Consider the following 18,683-nt stretch of genomic DNA (forward strand, 5'->3'; position numbering starts at 1 on the left):
TGACTGAGACCCCTTGATTACAAAAACAATCATAACTATAAAATTGCCCTACCTAGAAGTTGTCTACTCCTCCCTAGAAAAGTCTCCAGACAAACTACCCTGCTGAAGGTAATGATCGTCAGATCCGGGATGCTCTCCCTATTGTAACACCCTAAATAAAACTAATTTTGATTATTGTCTGGTTTTTGTCTTTGACAGGCTGTGGAATTATAAAAATGTGTTACCAAGGTTTTAGTGGCCATATTCCCAGCCACAGAGAGGGGTCTGAGGGAATGAGGCTATTACTCAGATGAAAGTAGAGACTAGCTTGTCTTGTAAAAGGCACCCCATCCCTGGTTCTGGGCCTAGGTGCCTAGAAATACCCTGCTTTGGCATCTGCAGGTATCTATCCCCTAAGTCACATTGTTTGTTTTTGTTTTGTTTTAAAGATTTTACTTGGGGCACCTGGGTGGCTCAGTCATTAGGCCTCTGCCTCCAGTTCGGGTCATGATCCCGGGGTCCTGGGATCGAGCCCTGCATCGGGCTCCCTGCTCAGTGGGGAGCATGCTTCTCTTTCTCCCTGTATCCCCACTTTTAGCTTGTGCTCTCTCTTGCTATCTCTCTCTTAAATAAATAAATAAATTCTTTAAAAAAAAAAAGATGATTTTATTTATTTGTCAAAGAGTGAAAGAGAGCGCACACACACAAGCAATGGAAGCAGCAGGCAGAGGGAGAAGCAGGCTCCTCCCTGAGCAGGGACCCCAATGGGAGAATCCATCCCAGGACCCTGAAATCACAACCTGAGCTGAAGGCAGACACTTAAGTGACTGAGCCACCCAGGCATTCCTTAAGTCCCATTTTTAACATGGTTATTTTGGTTCTGGTTTCTGTCACCTGCAACATGAGTAGCTCTGACTATTAAATCCACCATATTCAAAATTTACCTTGCAAGCACAGTAAGTATATTCATGTAAAAATACTGGGGATTAAAATAAATACTGGGGATTAAAATTCACTTTGAAGATTTATTAAGGATAAGAAGCCCTTCACGTGAATGTTAACTAGACCTATTGTGGTGTTCTTTTTGCAATACACATCTTGCTCAGTTTATCGTGGGGTTACATCCCATTAGGTTACGTCCCAATAAACCCATAGCAAGTCAACAATATTATAAGTTAAAAAGGCATTTAATACACCTAACCTACAGACATCATACCATACCCTAGCAGAACTTAAATATGCTCAGGATACTTACATTAACTAATAGTTGGGCAAAATCATCAAATATAAAGCCTCTTTTATAATAAAGCATTGAATGTCTCATGTATTTTATTGAGTACTTCACTAAAAGTGAAAAGCAATGGCTCTATAGATAGGAACTTACAACCGTAAGTCTGTCAGTTGCCTTCACCATCATGTGGCTGACTGGGAGCGATGGCTCACTGACACTGCCCAGCATCAAGAGAGAATATCACATCTGGGAAAAGATCAAAATTCAAAATCTGATGTACAGTTTCTAGGAAATGCATACCTCTTTCATACTATTGTAAAACTGAAAAATTGTAAGTCAAGCCATAGTAAGTTGGACACCATCTGTACAAATATGGAATCATTATGTTGAATACCTGAAAGAAATGTTATATGCCACTCATACTCCCCCACTAAAAAAGCCCTTCATGACATCCACTTTTAAATGGGTTCATGAAACTTCAGTGAAGAAATGGGAAAGGGGGCACCTGGGTGGCTCAGTCAGTTAAGTGTCTGCCTTCGGCTCAGGCGGTGATCCTGGCATCTTGGGATCGATTCCTACAACAGGCTCCTTGCTTAGCCTGGGGTCTGCTTCTCCCTCTCCCTCTGCCTGCCATTCCCCCTGCTTGTGCTCTTTCTGTCAAATAAATAAATAAGGTCTTTAAAAAACAAGAAGAAGAAAGAAATGGAAAAGAAACAGTTAGTATTTCTTAAATGCAGAGAGAGATCATGAATGTCACAAAAATTGTTCTGATCTAACATGTGATGAATGGAAAGCTATATTACCTGAAGTGGACAAGATTTACAGATGCTAGTAATACTTGGAAATTTGAAGCAAATCTTAACCATCTCCAAAGTTAATTCACATTTTACCGAATTCTCAAAAGACTGATAAAGACTAGATGGTGTAAAAAGAAAATCTTTATAGCACACTTACTGACAGCAAGTACAAGAAAAGGATCGGTTGACCACTCCAGAGCCTACCTTGAACCTAAACTGACACTATACAAAATGCTTCTCACAAAAAGGCAAACTTCACAATATTAAAGAAGGGCTCTTAATGGCGACTGGGTGGCGCAGCTGGTTAAGCATCCAACTCTGCTTTCAGCTCAAGCGGTTGTCTCAAGGTCCTGGGACTGAGCCCTGTGATGGGCTCCACACTCAGCCCAGAGTCTGCCTGAGATTCTCTCTCTCCCTCTCCTCCTCCCCACTGCTTTCTCTTCCTCTATCTCTCTCAAATAAATAAATCTGAAAGAAAGAAAGAAAGAAAGAAAGAAGGAAGGAAGGAAGAAGGGCTCTTAGGCTATATGTTTTTTTTGTGGAGAAAAGCCATCTTGCCATTCTTATTCATAAAACAAAGTATAATTACTATTTTATTTCTGCTTTACACACCATATAAACTGAATCTTGATTTGATATTTTTCTAATTAGCACTCCAATGAAAAATGAGTTAGAGGAATTTATTTTGAAGTACTTTGGAGGGTTTGAGTTCTTTCACTAGTAACACTGATAACTTGGAAAAAGCCTTTTTCAGTTGTTTTATCAATTACAGAGGAGAGCATTTAATTCTACAAAATGTTATTTGCTTCACATTTTTTAAAACTTAAGAGGGGCACCTGGGTGGCTCAGTGGGTAAAGCCTCTGCCTTCGGCTCAGGTCATGATCTCAGGGTCCTGGGATAGAGCCCCACATCGGGCTCTCTGCTCAGCGGGGAGCCTGCTTCCTCCTCTCTCTGCCTGCCTCTCTGCCTACTTGTGATCGCTCTCTGTCGAATAAATAAATAAAATCTTTAAAAAAAAAAAAGATAAACATTCAAAGACATTGACAGATTTTTAAAATTTATAATAAATGTTTTATAAATGTTCAACCCATATACCTAAGGACATATAGGTAAAGTGTGTGTTTTCCCATATATTTTTTTTGCATTCACCAATAGTAAAACTTTTTAAAAGTAGAACACTTAAGAAATAATTTTGTCTAGCAGTACCGGGGTGGCTCAGTGGGCTAAGCATCTACCTTCAGCTCAGGTCATGATCCCAGGGTCCTGAGATAGAGGCCCACATAGGGCTCCCTGCTCAGTGGGGAGTCTGCATTTCACTCTGTCCCAGTACCCCCCAGCTCATGCTCTCTCTTTCTCACTTGTGCTCTCTCACATAAATAAATAAAATCTTTTAAAAGAAGAAATAATTTTGCCTAGACTGAATAGAGAAAGTAGGTTTATGTGAAATTCAAATTTTCAAAAGTAAATATATTCTTCAGGGAAAGTGACACCTTTTTATGATGCTAATGATTGCTATAAGGCACTCTCATAATTGTACACATAGAAGAGTATCCTCCCCCTAACTACAGAGACATGGGGCTGAGAGCGATGTGGACACTGTGAAATGGAAAAAATGGACACCCTCATTCCATTCCAGGTAGACCACTGTGATGGTAGAACTCTTATTCATGCCTCTTGCTGTGTACCATTGTCTTATGATTTGTAAAATCACTGAGAGAATATTCTATATCCTGATTTAGGTGGTGGCTGCATCTTTTGTGGTTACATGGGTATGTGTACTTGGTAAAATTCATCAAGCTATATAGTCCAAAATCTGCCCATTTTATTCTATGTAAATTATACCTCAACTATGAAGCACAGTGTGTGACCCTCAATAAACGGTGTTGCTAAAAAAAAAAAAAAAAATCACCAAGAAGCAAATATCTACTAATGCTGCTAAGGACAATTTAAAATTCCCCAGACATATTGTCTGTGATATTTTACAATGTGTTATAATTAGCTAAGGGTCAGTTATGGACATAGGTAATATCTACATTTCCCAAGAGAGAACTTCTGTTGAGTTCGTAATCAAAGGAGAGAGACTGATACAAAGCGAAGGTCAAGCAAAGCTTTATTTCGCGCCAAGCATTGAGAATCAAACCAATCTTTCAGGGCCGTCTCTTGCAAAGTGGTGATGATGAGGGAGCAGGAGGCTGGCTGAGGACAAAGCAAAAGCTGGCACCTTGCACCCCCTCTCCATCTGCTCCCCTCGGTGATAAGTGTAGCATTCCTCAGGCACCCGTGACCGCCATAAATGAGAAACAAATAGTTAACTTGCAGAGATCACAATCCTGCAAGACAGGAATCTCCCAACTATCTTGATGTTAATGGCTTGCTAAAAGACAACATTAATCAAGCTGGGAGACCTCCAGCATCCCGATCCAGCACCTTGTAGGCCTCCTTTAACATATGAAAACTCCGTTCAAACCTCCATTTCCCTTGCCTTCTCCCAACCGCAGGGTACATAACCTGCCATCCCTCACAACCCGGGCCAGCAGCTCTTCCTGCCCACGGGTCCTGTCCCCGTGCTTTAATAAACCACCATTTTGCACCAAAGATGTCTCAAGAATTCTTTCTTGGTCATCGGCTCCGGACCTCAGCCCACCGAACCTCACTTAGGTTCTAGAACTTCATCAGTGACCCCTCTCTGCCTTACAGACTAGCTTTTAAAGGCAAAGGCCATGTGGTTGGGCCCGGCCATGCACAGGTGGCCAATGAGATTGTAACACACAGAGAACGCTGCACAGTCATGCTAGGTCACACATAAGTGACCAATTGAATTACAATTTACCCTATAGGTGATATTTGAACTAGCCTATCACCTTGGTCAGAATTGGCGCCCTAAAGGTGGGGCCCATACTCCTTGACAGCTAGGGAGACAGTATGTGCCCCCACTGATTGGATACCTACCTCCACCTGGCCCTGACCCACCCTTGTATTTAGGCTTTGTTACCTGGAACTGGTTTCTGGGACTTGTTTTTAAGTAAGGCCCCTGGGGGCAGGGACAGTTTAAGTTTTACTGTACAGTTAAGTTTTACTGTATAAACAACAAAGTCATTGTTTAACCACATGGAATCGCTCCGGCTAAATAGGCCCTTACACATCAAGCATCTCTTTCTGTAGATCGTAGAAAGTAATATACATTACTTTTTCTTAATCTCTATTTCCAAGTTTTTTCAGAATAAAAATGGATTACTCGTGGTTTTTAAAAGGAGGCATGGTGTTAAGACTATTCACTTAAGACTGGAATAAAGTTATTTTAGCCTGAGAAGGTGCAGTGGAGAGGCTGGGAAGCCAAAGCAGTTCGACCATTGGGGATATGTCTAGAAGAAATATTAGATGGGGTGCCTCAGTGGCTCAGGTGGTTAAGCAACTGCCTTCTGCTGCGGTCACGATCCCAGGGTCCAGGTGATGAAGTTCTAGAACCTAGGTGAGGTTCGGTGGGCTGAGGTCCGGAGCCGATGACCAAGAAAGAATTCTTGAGACATCTTTGGTGCAAAATGGTGGTTTATTAAAGCACGGGGACAGGACCCGTGGGCAGGAAGAGCTGCTGGCCCGGGTTGTGAGGGATGGCAGGTTATGTACCCTGCGGTTGGGGGAAGGCAAGGGAAATGGAGGTTTGAACGGAGTTTTCATATGCTAAAGGAGGTCTACAAGGTGCTGAAGGGTGCTGGATCTGGATACTGGAGGTCTCCCAGCTTGATTAATGTTGTCTTTTAGCAAGCCATTAACATCAAGATAGTTGGGAGATTCCTGTCTTGCAGGATTGTGATCTCTGCAAGTTAACTATTTGTTTCTCATCTATGGCGGTCATGGGTGCCTGAGGAATGCCACACACATCACTGAGGGGAGCAGATGGAGAGGGGGTGCAAGGTGCCAGCTTTTGCTTTGTCCTCAGCCAGCCTCCTGCTCCCTCATCGTTCCCCCCTAAACAGTATTGACCCTTAAATCTTTAAGGTGGTTGAAGGTGGAAGGTCTCATCTTCTGTAACTTCTTCCTGCTGAACAGGGGCGTAGAGCTGTCCCTACCTACTCGGGTCAACATTGATCAGTTGAGGAATGTGTAGGGGAGTTAGGAAAGGTGGAGGCAGCTGAATCCAGCGCTGACAGGGAAGAAGTGTCTTTATGTGTAGTAAGGATCATCTGTCGTGGTGAAGTCATTGCACCAATGGAGTCTCGGCACCAAGTAGAGTAACACTGAACAAAGCAACATATTAAGGTTAATTAAGATTAATAAGGTGGTAAGAATGAGAAGCCCGAAAAGGAGATTTTTAAATGTTGGCCATAGTCCTCCCTCAAACCAGGAAGCTAACCAATCACCGAGAGAGAGAGAAGGATCTTGTAGAGCCTTAATCTGGGCATTCATATCTTTTATTAGTCCTGAGACATTTTTGTGATAGTCTGGGATGTATACACAACATTCTGTTTTGATAATTGCACATGTGCCACCCTGTGCTGCTGTCAGGACATCTAAGGCCATCCTATTTTGTAGGACTGCCTTGCCTTATCTGTGAGATTTCGGTATTAAGTAGGGAGATGCTATTTAGTGAATCGTTGAGTGCCTTTGTAGTATATTTATTAAGGGCGTCTACATGGCACATGACATCCTCTAGTCCCACAGATGGAACAAAAATGGATACTAAGTGATCATACCATTTAAAAACAGATCATGTCCATCTTTGCTTCAAATTGGGGAGATTAGCTGGAGTGGTGATGGTTTTAGGAATGTGCCCATGAATCCAGGCAAATCCTAAAGTACAGCGACCTATCCACCCTGGAGGAAGCCAGGGCCATAGGTTGGTTCCACATATCCAGTGGGTTCTGTTTGGAGCTTACCATCTAATGCCAGGTCACCTTGCCCAATCAGTAGCAAACCAGTCAGTAGCCTGGAGTCCTATTATTTGGGAACACATTTCTAATGATAGCCGTCCTAGATGTCGTGTTATTTGCCCAAGTATCATACATATGATTTCTTTGTTCCCAGCATAAAACTGCCTTTCGACTGAGCTGTCCAATAGTGGGTGTGAGTCACAAATATGTATCCCAGATTTGATATATGCCATCCTTAGTATAGCGATAAGGAGGGTTTTGTAACTTAGGCCCATATTTGATTGGGGAGTTATGGCTTGACAGCAATCCCCTTTCCTTCCAAATAGCTCCATGGGCATGTCATACCAGGAAGGCATATTTGGAGTCAGTGTTGTTTACTTTTAGGCTTTGGCAATTGCAAAGTGCTAGTGAGCACTATGACATACCTAGCTTTTCTTATTCTTTCTATGAAAAGTATTGTCATCAGTAAACCAACTGTCATTTGTATTTTTAATAGGAGCATCTTAAATCTGGCCAACTAGAGTAAGCTAGATCAATAACCTCTGAACAGTTTTGCTCTATAGAGAAGTACAATGGTCAGGTTCAGGCATACAGGTAACTAGGTTTAAAGTCTGACAAGTTTTAAGTATTATTCGTGGCATATCTGTAAGTGTAGCCCAGTATTTAATAAGTTGGCCTCCATCATCCATTGGTGGCCTTTGGTTTCTAAGACAAATCTGAACCTGATGTGAAGTCATTACAGTCAGAGACTGTCCCATAGTGAGCTTTGAGGCTCTTTTTATGAGGAGGGCTGTTCTATGCTTGGCTAAAACATCTGTTTGCAATTGTACCTCAAGAGAGGTGGCTTCTAGGATAAATATGACTAAAGGACGAAACCATTAAGAAGCCTTTGAGTGGTCCAGCCTTAACAATATCCTAATTACAAAGGATCACTGGCAAGTGGGAGAAAACTTGTCAAGAGATAAGGGGAGTTCCCCATGCATCATCCAATTTAATTATAAAGAAAGTGGGTTCATCCATTATCTCCACAAGTCCATAGTTAATCCTATGGAGTACGGTATGCTGGCTTTTAGGCAATTTCATTATCTCAGCCACACACCAGGTGATAGTTAAGTTATACAATTATAGGGGAATCAATCCCATTTTCTAGTTGTTTAATCACATGCCATGGGGTCTTGTTATTATCCCCACAGAATAAAAAAAACAAGATCGTCTAAATGAGCTATTGTGCAACTTTTCTGAAGTTTACCTCAAATTGTCTAGCTTAGGTAAACATTTAAAAAACAATCAACTTTAGGATTTAACACCCATAAAGGTGGGTTATTAAAACAATTTTTCTCTCTAAAATAACCCTCATCTCCAGAGATAGCCAAATCAGGACTAAGTCATTTGAAAAACAAGTCCAGTTTTAACAAACTTGGCCTAATTATTTACATAAGCTCAGCAAGAACAGTGAGTGATCATATAGATCTTTTAGAATCTGCTTTGCTGGAACTTCTTATAAGGAATCTCTAGGTTGAACTTTTAGTAGCCTCTCTGGGCCAGAAGCCAAGCCATGTACTTGCCATCAGACATGCCTGCAATACCTGTCGTCTTGGGCAAATGCCTCTTCTGAGGTTCCCAAAGTATCCTGCCAGGGAGTGACATTCTTTACTCACCTGGTGAGGCTGCTGGGAACTCTGTAAGCAAGGTATCAGGCCAACAGTTCCAAGGGCTTTACGGCTCCAGGTTTCATAAAGTCAACCTTAGTTCCTTTCAGCTGTCTGGTCATATCTGAGTCTTTTCAAATATGACATTCCAGTCAAAGCCCTGGTAAAAAAAAAAAAAACCAGTTTCCAATGCTGTCCTGTTACAAGGAGAACAGATTCTTCTTGAACTTATGCAAATGACTGATTGCCATGGAAGAAAGAATACTTACTGAGACCATTTGGTTTTAGAGGGTTCAGATAGAGAGAAAAGTTGAATGATTTTGATTCCGTTACAAATGAGTACTTTTACAGCTCTGTAAGTTACAGATAACTTAAGAAAAAAGTTTTCTTAGTCTGGAAGAGCAAACATTAAAAAACCAGCAATGTCTAAAACAAGACAAAACATTAAGAGACACAACACTGTAATCTTTTAGTTCATTTAGTCCCATGTTACTAAATCTGGTGAATGCAGCTTTAGTTAGTTCTGGAAATTCTTACCCATTTCAGTTTTAGGATTTTCAAGTATATCAAATATCTGTATTTGTCCTGAAAGTCCTTTATATTAATATCCTTGAAGATAAAACTCATTTTACAAGAGAAATAAAACAATTATAAATGACAAAAACTCAGAATGGATATGGTTAGAGCTGATGAGAGGAGAGTTTACACTTTAGCTGGCAAGGAAATCAGGTTATTTCTGAGACACATAACATTTCCATAATTACAATATCAAGCGATGATCTCTCAAAACATTAGAACTTTAGGAAATGCATAGAATCTCTAGAATAGTTACAGCATTTTCCCAAATGAGACCCAAGGTTTATCATTGGTTTAGCAGTACTTCATGAGTAACTTAGATTACCAAGGAAAAGCCTGAGTTAAAGAAATTTACAACTTAAATCTTGTCAACATTTGCTAAAATCTTATAAAGTTTTAAAGCACATGCCTAAATGTAATTAGGGATGTTAAACACCTGATAAGACAAAACATAGAAACTGGGTTTTCTGGGCAGGCAAAGAGAAAACCATTTACATTTTATTAGCAGCACATCAATTAATCTAAGAAAACTTGATCTTTTTGAACGGAGAGAATTTCAGTCTTTCACCAATGTACCTTTAAAACCCATTCATTTCAATCTTAGTCGTCCTGACCATAGCTAAAATTCCTTTTCTGAAGATTTCCCTTCACAAACCTTCTACAACTTTCCTTTGCATTCAGGTTTTGTCCCAAGTCATTTCCTTCCAAACAACCATCTTATTTAGGACAAATTTACCTTTTACCTTTAATAAAATGCATTTCCATTCCTTAAATCTTTCTTACATATCATCTACTTTTCCACAGAGTTGTTTCCCTTATTTTCCATCAGTCTTAGTTACACTTAGCATTTTGTACTCTTAGAAACACCTTAATCAGTTATTAACCAATTGTGAACTGTTATAACAGAATTCTTTAGATGGCAAATTTATCAATCAGTTAAGCACAAAACATGTTTACCAACAGATTTAAATACTCTTAGTTTCTTTGCAATAAGAAGTCAAAAGCACAAACCTACATCCAGTTATTAATGACTTAGCATTTTATCCTGTTTGGTTAAGACCTAGATGTCCATAATTTAGTTCCATTTGTCATCCAACCAAAACTTTAAAGTTTTAGGTTACCAAAGACTTTGAAAGCTACTTCAGCAATTACCCATTAAAACTTTGAGACAGACAATTAACCATCAGTTTAGTCATTTCTTTGCTAAAAAATTTTAACAAATAACACGAGCTTATTTGACCTTCAGTAAACTTTGATACAATAAAAGCTTCACATTTACTGCTCTAACTTCAAAGACACGTCTATCTTAATTAAACCAACAAACTTAACTTAGTTCCAAACTGATTTATGTTCCACCTGGGCCCACTCCACTTTGAATGTTTACCTGAGACACGAGTGGGGAGATCTGGAGTGGCGGGTGTTAGGTCCTGGGGTTGCTCTTCTTGCTCCTTGACAGTGAGGAGAGAAGGAGCCGTGGTGCATGATCTAGAGACTAGTCATGCAGGCTGCACGCACATTGGTGCAGAAACACAAGAAGGGGGAAACAGAGGAAATAAAGTGCTGCCAGGAGGCAGAGAAAGGATTCCCAGTTTTAGAGCTCATCAGCCCCAACAGTGGAGCAGACACCATGTTTTCCCACCAGCGCGGGGAAGGGGTTAAGCAGTCCAAGTCAGGCCAGAGAAAACAGGGAATTTCCCCGAAACAAAGAGAGTTTCGGCAGCTGCTTGGGAATATTCCTTATGGTCTCTGTCTTGCGTTAGACTAACCCCAGTTGGCTCCAGTTATAGCCATTAACATGGGAAATGAGTGAGGGAGAAGCCCCCACATCTATTAGGAGGAACAGAGAGAGAGAAAGTCAGAGTCCCCTTTGCTAGGGATGGCCCAGCAACCTGAGTTTACTAGAAGGAGGCTTATTAACATAATTATCATCCAATATGTCAGGAGGAAGTTTACTAGCTGACTCATTTAGGCAAACACATTTCGCAAAAGCCTCTTAGTTCAGGGTCCTGGTGCAGAGCAATGAAGGCCTAGGTATGAGCAATGAAGGTATCCTAGGTCCATTTGCCCTGTTTCCTTCAGAGGAGATCTAACTGATAGATCCCACTGAGGCCATGCAGTGTTACAGGAGCTCAGTCCTTTTCCAAGTTTTGCAATCCAAATTATTTCCAGTGGGTTAAAAGGCACCCCAAGGTAGAGTCCTTGGGAACTGAAGAAGCCTACGGAGGCCATGCTCCCAGAAACATAAAGAAGGTCCATTACCAAATCCCCCCTGACTCCTGGGTGGCGTCCCATGCAGGATATGTCAGAGGTTCCCGTGTGTCAAAAGCGACCAGAGGTGTCCCTCAAGATATCGCTATTGATCACCATCCTGCCTTCCCCGGGAAGGCATTCCTGCCATAAAAGGCCCTGGAGGGGTGCTACATCCCTCCTCTTCCCCATCACATCCTAGGCTGCTGATGGTTGCCTGGTGAATGGACCAAAATACTGTGCCATGCCATGCCATCGTCTGTACTGAAAACTGCATACTGTTTTGCCATTTTAACCCATGGAAATACTAGAAAAGTTTGGCAAGGGGAAATTACCCAACTTCATAGCTTTACATAGTCTGTAGAAGACACTGACAAGAAAGAGTAAAGACTGAAATCCATCACGGTCTATGAGACATTCCAACACATGTGGTCCTTACAGCCAACTTCCCCAGGAAACGGTCCCTGGTTGCATTTTAATTCAATCGGGTACTGGTTTCGGCCGGCTCCTAGTGGAAGTCCCGCGGCCAGAAGTGGCTAGACCAGGGATGTGGAGGGGATCACATTAGATCAATCAGGAGGAAACCTCACATGGGAGTCTTAAGATTGGCAGCCGTCCTGGTGACTTAGGTGGCTGTCCCGTGCCCAAGAGAGACAACTTTATATAAGAACAGGAATAAAGAGAGGGTATCTCTTTATATGGTATTGCCATTCCGGCCAGGGTACTAACTTACAGCCAAAAGGCAGACGCTCTCCTCCCCGTAGAGCAGCCATGGGCTAGAGGATTACAGCCTGAGCAATTGACATGCAAGTGTTCCCATAAGACCATACTCCTTGAAAAGCCCTGAAATGAGACTAAAGGAAAAGAGAGAGAAAGTACTCACCAATTTTGCACCAAAGCTCAGAGTCCAAATGTAAAGACTCACAGCCCCACGTTGGGCGCCATATGATGAAGTTCTAGAACCTAAGTGAGGTTCGGTGGGCTGAGGTCCGGAGCCGATGACCAAGAAAGAATTCTTGAGACATCTTTGGTGCAAAATGGTGGTTTATTAAAGCACGGGGACAGGACCCATGGGCAGGAAGAGCTGCTGCCCCGGGTTGTGAGGGATGGCTGGTTGTGTACCCTGCGGTTGGGGGAAGGCAAGGGAAATGGAGGTTTGAACGGAGTTTTCATATGCTAAAGGAGGTCTACAAGGTGCTGAAAGGTGCTGGATCTGGATACTGGAGGTCTCCCAGCTTGATTAATGTTGTCTTTTAGCAAGCCATTAACATCAAGATAGTTGGGAGATTCCTGTCTTGCAGGATTGTGATCTCTGCAAGTTAACTATTTGTTTCTCATTTATGGCGGTCACGGGTGCCTGAGGAATGCTACACTTATCACCGAGGGGAGCAGATGGAGAGGGGGTGCAAGGTGCCAGCTTTTGCTTTGTCCTCAGCCAGCCTCCTGCTCCCTCATCACAGGGATCAAGCCCTAGGTCTAGCTTCCTGCTCAGCAGGGAGTTTGCTTCTCCTCCTCCCTCTGCTACTTCCCCTGTTTGTACTCTCTCTCACTCTCTCTCTCTGTCAGATAAATAAAATCTTAAAAAAAAAAAAAGAAAGAAATATTAGAGCACGATTCTGAATTTCATATGAACTTTAATAATTTACCACGTATCTGCTTTGGCAATTAAAATGATTGGATTTAGAGCACAGATGTTTATCGTCCTCACCAGAAAAGGGAGAGAGAAAGCTACTTTCCTTTGGATTTGCTATATGACATCCCTAAATGTTTGGTTCACTGTAGGCCTTTGCAAAACACTGACTTCTCCCACTGCATCTAGCTGTGAATAACTTACCCAAAACATCTTGTAGAAAGGTCCTGTTGCAGGAGATAATGTACATCTTTTGTTTTTTCTGCTCAACACTCATTCCTTAATCTGTTCCTCTATTCTTCCTCCTTCCCGCTGGCTGCTGACTGCAGGATCCCACTCATGGCTAGAGGGATGGACACCTCCCAGTAAGAAACCAGGGAAGCTCTTATGGCGAACTTTACTGTTGACATGAGGCACACAAGTACTGTGGTGCCCGAGTTTTCGCGTCCCAGAGACCACCAAGGAGCCAAGCACGGATGCAATCACACGAGAGTTTATTTGACAAGCTTAAGCTTGGGCCCAAGTATACCGGATGCAGCGGAGTAGGGACTTGGACCCCAAGCTTAGTTAAGGCAGGGGTTTTATGGGCTCCTGTTACTAAAGCAGGGTGGGGGTTTCTGGAACCAAAGCAGGGTGGGGCTTCCTGATACTAAAGTAGGGTGGGGGTCCTTAGAACTAAAGTAGGGTGGGGCTTCCTAAAGTAGGGTGGGGGTTCTTAGAACTAAAGTAAAGTAGGGGAAACTTCAGCCTCTGGGCACAGGGGTCTGAGATGGCTGTACTTATGCTAAGGCTAAACCTGATGTGGGATGGCCTTGATTTTTCTTGGCCTCCACAGTACTGCAGGGGGTTGGACCCAATCATCTGCTAGCAAGAGCCGAAAAAAAGTAGCACACAAGTAGTTCCGCATGTAAGGGCCTACTTAGCCAGAGCGAGCCATTTTGTTGTTTATGCAGTAAACTTAGATTGGCCCTGCCCCCCCCCCCCCGAAACTTACTTTGAAACAAGTCTGGGAAACCAGTAAAATATGACTGACCAGCCCCTGATAACAGAGCCCATATACCAGATTGTGTCAGGTCAGGGGGAGGTAACAGAGCCCAGACTACAAGGATGAGTCAAGCCAGGTGGAGACATCCAATCAGGAAAGCAAACTCCCTAACCACCGAAGAATGTGGGCCCTGCCTTTTGAGCCCCTTTTGGGCACCAATTCTGACCAGAGTGATAGGCTAGTTCAAATAGTTACTATAGGGTGAATTGTAATACAATTGGCCACCTGTGTGGCCAGGCTCAACCACATGGCCTTTACTCTATAAAAGTTAGTCTATGAGGCTGGGAGGTGTTGCCTCTTTGCAAGAGACGGCCCTGGCTGGTCAGTTTGATTTTCTGATGCTTGGTGCAAAATAAAGCTTTGCTTGACCTTCGCTTTGTATCAGTCTTGCTCCTTTGACCATGGACCCAACACCACACCAGTAAGATCTAGGCTTTTCTGGTTCAAGAACTTCTCAAGGCTGAGTATGCCATTCCTCCTAAACTATGATCTACCAATAAATTCTTGGTTTATTTAGTGAAAGCTGTGTTTTGCTTCAGGCAATTGAATCCTCAGTAATATAAGGGAAGGGTTTCTATATTATTTCAAAATAAACCCAACTGGCTGGAGGGGTGGGGAAGGTATGCAATGGAAAAAGTTCAGGGCCATGGACCTTGGATAAATCACTTAAGAAAGATGCCTGAGCTTAGCACAGTAGCAATATTGTATCCAGTGAGGTTTATCAGAGGCACAATGCTTTCTAATTGAAAACTTTTCCCAATACCCTGCCTTAAGGACTTGAAACAAAGAAAAGTCTCTCAGTTCCTTCATTTGTAAAAAGGGGGATAAACTCTGGTGATAAAATCAAGGATTCTTTGGGGGCAAGACACAGAAACCCAGCCTGAACCAACTTTTTTTTTTTTTTAAGTTGGCTCTACACCCATTGTGGGGCTTGAATTCACAAGCCTAAGATCAAAAGTCACATGCTTTCCTGACTGAGCCAGCCAGGTGCCCCCTACCTGGAACCATCTTCATCACAAAAGGGATTTACTAAAGAGAAGCCATGATAACCTAAAAGGAAAACAATCAAGGCTAGGCAGGTATTGTTCTGTCTCTCCTCTATGGTCCTCTCAGGATGTCAGCTTCCTTTTCCCCCACTGCTGATATGTTTAATTACAAGAGAGGGAAGATCCTGCATTCACAGTCCCGCAGCCTCAGAAACACCCCGTGAAGCTATGTGTTCCATCCAGGCCCAAAGACCGAGGAGTCCCCGCAGCTCTGCCTGAAGATAAAAGACTGTGACACAAGCCATCACAGGAAGTGGAAGCAACTGAGGAAGGCAGCTCTCCCCCAGTTCCAAAGAGCTTCAGGTACTGTTCTCACCTCCATGCCCAAAGGTGGATGGAAAAGCCATCCTTTCTGCATTTGGGGAGTCCTTACGCCAGTCCCCTTGCATGGCTACTCCTCTTTACAAAACATATAGTCTCCCTGCTCTGACTCTTTCTCTCTTATTTAGCTAAATTAGTCAAATTCTCTTATTCAACTGTAAAGAAAAGGGCTCCTTTTTTTGTATTCAAAGGCATATGAAGGAAGAACCCACATTTGTTTTTACCCCAGGATCCAATTTTACAACACTGAGGGGTTTTTGTTTTGTTTTGTTTTTTAAGATTTTATTTATTTAGGGAACCTGGGTGGCTCAGTGGGTTAAAGCCTCTGCCTTTGGCTCAGGTCATGATCCCAGGGTCCTGGGATCGAGTCCCGCATCGGGCTCTCTGCTCGACAGGGAGCCTGCTTCCTCCTCTCTCTCTGCCTGCCTCTCTGCCTACTTGTGATCTCTGTCTGTCAAATAAATAAATAAAAAATCTTTTAAAAAAATATTTTATTTATTTGACAGACAGAGATCACAAGTAGACAGAGAGGCAGGCAGAGAGAGAGAGGAAGAAGCAGGATCCCTGCTGAGCAGAGAGCCCGATGTGGGGCTCCATCCCAGAACCCTGGGATCATGACCTGAGCCAAAGGCAGAGGCTTTAACCCACTGAGCCACCCAGGTGCCCCAACACTGACCTTTTTTTGAATAGTTACAACAACTAGTTGTAAAACATAATGAAAAGGTAACAAGCTTTTTTTTTCTTAAAAAAGAAAAAAAAAGTCTCCAATCTTGAGGGAGAAGACTGAATCTGAATTCCAGGAAAAGTGGGAAGATAGTGCTCTCCCCTCTTCTGACCCTGGTGGAGCTAGTTCACATTTCACTGTCAGGTCAGTGTCTTGTGAGACACTTTGACAGACTTCTGGTGTAGACCATTTACATACTTTACAGGGTGCAGTACAAAACTAAAATGTGGGCTCCCTGTTCAAAACTTACTATGAATTTTAAAATGGCAGTAGCAGAACAATTAAACCAAATGTGGGATTTTTCTAAGCACAGAGTCCTGAACTGTACACAGCTTGCCCCTGAAGCAGGCCCTGTTCTGTGCTCTGCTCTCAAACTACAGGTCGTCACTACCCGGCCAGGGTCAGAGCAGGAAACAACCACCTTGTCCCAAAGCATCCCAGGCCAGAGAGATGCAACTTTCTCTCCAATACATGCCTTTTACATCCATCCTTCCCCCAGTTCTTTGAGACATCTTACATAACTGGAACACACTTAAGGTTTTCCTAGAAAAGGAACAGTCTGCTTAAAGACTAGTAAAATGTTTATTCTTGCCAGATAGCAATTACTTGTAGCTTTCACAAGAGTTTTTAATTCCTTCAGCTGCAACCCATTAAGGTCTATAAAACTCAGCATCTGAATTTTGGCCTAAATTCTCTGAACAAAGCTAAGGGTCCCTCAAGCCCATGGGCCTAAATGGGAAACATCTACACTGGCTTGCTCTTGCCACTGAAAAAGCAAGTTATTATTGTATTTTGTGTATATGTATCTGACCCTCAATGTTGAACTCTCTAGAGGCTTTTAATTAATTCTTGTAAGTTTTCCAGGTACGCAACCAAACCATCACAGATAATGCCATTTGCTTTCTCCTTTTGATTTGTTATAGCTCATCTGTCTCATCTTTTCATATTTGATATAATGTCATTTCTTTTAAAATTAGCTGACAGAACACGGCAGGGATGTCTGTTATCACCACTGCTGTTCAATATAGTACTAGAAGTCCTAGCCTCAGCAATCAGACAACAAAAAGAAATTAAAGGCATCCAAATCGGCAAAGAAGTCAAACTATCACTCTTTGCAGATGATATGATACTATATGTGGAAAACCCAAAAGGCTCCACTCCAAAACTGCTAGAACTTATACAGGAATTCAGTAAAGTGTCAGGATATAAAGTCAATGCACAGAAATCAGTCGCATTTCTTTACACTAACAACAAGACAGAAGAAAGAGAAATTGAGGAGTCAGTCCCATTTACAATCGTACCCAAAACCATAAGATACCTAGGAATAAATCTAACCAAAGAGGCAAAGAATCTATACTCAGAAAACTATAAAGTACTCATGAAAGAAATTGAGGAAGACACAAAGAAATGGAAAAATATTCCATGCTCATGGATTGGAAGAACAAATATCGTGAAAATGTCTATTCTACCTAAAGCAATCTACACATTTAATGCAATCCCTATCAAAATCCCATCCATTTTTTTTAAAGAAATAGAACAAATAATCCTAAAATTTATATGGAACCAGAAAAGACCTCGAATAGCCAAAGGAATATTGAAAAAGAAAGCCAAAGTCGGTGGCATCACAATTCCAGACTTCAAGCTCTATTACAAAGCTGTCATCATCAAGACAGTATGGTACTGGCACAAAAACAGACATATAGACCAATGAAACAGAATAGAGAGCCCAGAAATAGACCCTCAACTCTATGGTCAACTAATCTTCGATAAAGCAGGAAAGAATATCCAATGGAAAAAAGACGGCCTCTTCAACAAATGGTGCTGGGAAAATTGGACAGCCACATGCAGAAAAATGAAATTGGACCATTTCCTTACACCACACACGAAAATAGACTCAAAATGGATGAAGGACCTCAATGTGAGAAAGGAATCTATCAAAATCCTTGAGGAGAATGCAGGCAGCAACCTCTTTGACCTCAACCGCAGCAACTTCTTCCTAGGAACATCGCCAAAGGCAACAGAAGCAAGGGCAAAAATGAACTATTGGGATTTCATCAAGATCAAAAGCTTTTGCACAGCAAAGGAAACAGTGAACAAAACCAAAAGACAACTGACAGAATGGGAGAAGATATTTGCAAACGACATATCAGATAAAGGGCTAGTATCCAAAATCTATAAAGAGCTTATCAAACTCAACCCCCAAAGAACAAATAATCCAATCAAGAAATGGGCAGAGGACATGAACAGACATTTCTGCAAAGAAGACATCCAGATGGCCAACAGACACATGAAAAAGTGCTCAACATCACTTGGCATCACGGAAATACAAATCAAAACCACAATGAGATACCACCTCACACCAGTCAGAATGGCTAAAATTAACAAGTCAAGAAATGACAGATGCTGGTGAGGATGCAGAGAGAGGGGAACCCTCCTACACTGCTGGTGGGAATGCAAGCTGGTGCAACCACTCTGGAAAACAGTGTGGAGGTTCCTCAAAAAACTGAAAATAGAGCTACCCTACGACCCAGCAATTGCACTACTGGGTATATATCCTAAAGATATGAAC

Source organism: Martes martes, assembly GCF_963455335.1.
Source record: "Martes martes genome assembly, chromosome: 5".
In the NCBI taxonomy this organism is placed as follows: domain Eukaryota; kingdom Metazoa; phylum Chordata; class Mammalia; order Carnivora; family Mustelidae; genus Martes; species Martes martes.